The sequence below is a fragment of the Hydra vulgaris genome, chromosome 08 (assembly GCF_038396675.1).
Source record: "Hydra vulgaris chromosome 08, alternate assembly HydraT2T_AEP".
Lineage (NCBI taxonomy): Eukaryota > Metazoa > Cnidaria > Hydrozoa > Anthoathecata > Hydridae > Hydra > Hydra vulgaris.
In genome coordinates this window covers 9,980,470-9,984,084 of record NC_088927.1, presented here as the reverse complement: position 1 = coordinate 9,984,084, position 3,615 = coordinate 9,980,470, and positions in this window count along the sequence as shown.

The window sequence follows — 3,615 nt, the reverse complement described above, 5'->3', positions numbered from 1 at the left end:
GCTTAACAATCCTCGAGAAGTTTGACTTAAATAGTAAAAGCAAGAAGCTGTATGTTGAAATCACAGACATTGTTCTTCAAGTAGAACTCTCGAACGACGGTAACAAGTTAAATAAATTGCCAAACAAACAACAGACTAACAATTCTGGGCAAAGGGAAAAGATAATGCGTTAACACTAAAGCCATCTCCCCACACCGGTGACCACACCTTTTTCTGGTTATAGTTATTTACAGGTAAAACATTGAGAAAAACAACAGCTGGTGAAGTAGGATATTTTTTTAACAAAACCACGTTTATGAAATAACTTTTTTCATACAAGAAAAAAATACATTTAAATAAAAAAAAATCCTTTTAAATTCTGTGTTAAACATATATACTTGATTTTTTTTATAATCTTTAACTTATACAGCAAAAAAGAAAATAATTCATAAATACACTACAATAAGTAAAAAAATAAAAACTACATATATATATATATATATATATATATATATATATATATATATATATATATATATAAAATTATTATATTAAATTTAAAAAATGGTTTACAAAACGAATGAATAAAAGTGCAACACCTCGATTGATGATTTTCATCTTTATCACTTGGTAATTTCATACACATAACAAAATTTGTAGAGTGTCCTGTAGTTGACAAAGTTCCGCGTCTTGCACTTGTTTTATAGAGAGGGCAATTGTTGTAGGGATAAGACTTGATTTTTTTTCACTGGGAAGCAACCACATCTATCAAATCATTAAGAAGTAATAAAACAAATAAGTCGAAGAGTTTAAATTATTCAAAGACTGTGCTTCATTAATTTAACGGTTTAAAGCACAAAAAATAATTGTCCATTTTTTGTCAGTTTCAGGAAATCAGGTTTTCTAAGTTTAAGATCCTCAATTAAATAACTAATTATAAATTATTTTAGAAAATCAGTAAAATTATAATTTTTGTTTATTTTTATTGTCATTAATTATTTATTTTTAATAGTATTAATAAGTATTAATAGTATTTATAAATATAGTATTAATAGTATTAACACATTACAGATATTAATTTTTATGTATAAATATAAAAACAATCTTCTACCAAGCGTTTTTTCAGATAACGTTCTTATATCATTTTCTGAAAAATTTAATCTGCGTTCCAATACCAGGAACGACTATCAACTAGGAAAAATTAAATCACAGCAGTCAATTTTTCTAATTACAAACCGAGGTCCATCAATATGGAATCGTTTCCAAAATAAAAATATTAAAGACCTAAAAAGCATTTCATCGTTTAAACAACAAACTAAAATGCATCTCCTTAATTCCTGACATATATATTATAGTTTACAGTATTTGTTTTCAGATTTTTTTGTATTTTTTCTTTTTATTTATTTTTTATTTTTTCTTCTTATGTGTTTTAATTTTAGTAAATTTTTTTATTTTTCTTTAAAAATTAAAGTGTTTTTTTATTTTCATTTCAATAGTGACTAAAGGGGCTCTATGAAAAGGTTGTGATGAAAAACGCATTATCCTTACCTTCTTTGAGTCCCTGGCTGATTATACCAGTATATATATATATATATATATATATATATATATATATATATATATATAATATATATATATATATATATATATATATATATATATATATATATATATATATATATATATATATATATATTATAAATTATAAAAATTAAAAACGTTTTTTATAAAGGTTTTTTATGTTTACGATGTTATTTATTTTATATGAAAAATTGTAATATTGTGTAATCAGCGAAATAAAAGTTAAACAAAAAAAAAAAAAAAAATATTTATTGCCAAAATGTCGAGAAGTAACATTTTTTTATAATTCTTTTGTGCTTTGAACCGTCGTAATAATATCTAATTTTTAAATCGAATGAACAAATAAAACTGATTACAATTTTAAGAACCTTGATAAATTTGTAATACAATTAAAACTACATTATATGCTAGCCACCCGCTACTTCAGAATTGTGTTAAGCTTTTACAATATGACAGCATTCGCAAGACACACAATAACATGTTATGAGGTCATAGTGCAAAGTTACACGGTCTCTTTAAAAAGTGAAGTTAAATATATTTCAATAAATAGATAATGCTTCTAAATGTTATACGTAAAATTTGTAAACAAACTTGAAATTACTGTAAATATCTGCTCTTTAAATCAGTTAATGAAATTTAGAACAATTTTTATACGATGTTTAATACAATATCTATATCTACACATTTTGAACAATGCTGTTCGAAATGTCCAGTTTTTGATTCTTAAAAATGAAAATTTTGTAAGAAAATTGAAGCATTCACGTTCTCAATAATTGATTGTAAGAACAAAAAAAAAGTAAACGGATGATTGCATAAATTATTGCATTGTTACAGACAACCTAACTCCTTGTAACACACACACACACACACGCACACAATAAACATTTTTAAAAATAAATGATTATTTTTTAATTAAAATTTTAATGTTTATAAAGTATTCAATGTTAAACAAATATGAATTTGTTTAAACTGATTTGTATTACATATTTTTTTTTATTTGGGACATCTATTTATTCCGTTGCAAATTCATCAACTCATAAACTTTTTTTTTTTTTTTTGCTGTTTAACAATAATAATCAACATATATATATACAAGAAAAAAATAAAAATATGTCCGGAGAAACAAAGAAGATATTAAATTCTTGTCAACAAGTACTGTTTTTTTATATACAATAAAAAATAAGAACTGTTCTTTTTTACAATGATCTTTATAAAATAAGCAGTTAAGCAGACAGGGGCTCAAAGAAGATGAAAATGACAATACGTCATCGCTATCTTTTCATAGAGCCCCTTAGATATTAATTTAAAAAAACCCTAATGGGTATAAAACTGCTGCGCTAATCAGTAAATCAAAAAAAGATCAAATAAAATAAATACTAAAATAATTAAAATTACTTGGTGATCCGTTTAAGCACAATAGATTCTCAAATTTTAAAAATTTCCTTTTTTATTAGAAATTTAAATGAACTTAATGATTTTGCCATACATTTAAATCCTTTTTGATAACTATTCCATATATTTGGTACTCAATATGCAATGCTATATTCAGCATATTTATTGAAGTTTTGAGGCAGTTTTTATGAGTTACTAATATTTGCTCTTAGATAATAGTTTTCATTTATGCTTATTTCAAACTTGTTATTAAAGTTTGCAGGAGTGAGATTATTATTGAATCGATACATGAAAATTAAATGCTGATAGATATTTATTTCATAAACATCTATCATTTTCATATCTTTCACTATAGGTTTGGCGTGTTCACGCTTATTTTTAGAGTAAATGGTTCTGCTAACATGTTTTTGTAGACTATAAATTTTTTTAAGTTTTGATGGTTGCGTACTCGTCCATGTTATGTTTGCATAGCTGATGAAGCAATGAATTAGTCCAAAATATATTAGTTTGAGACTTTGTTTATTGATATATGAGCGAACTCGATACATCATGCCAATTATATTAGTGATTTTAGATTAAATATATCTTATTTGAGGAAGCCAGGATAAATTCTCATCAACAAAAACTCCTAAGAATCTATTACTGGCTTGTTTTTTAATTAAG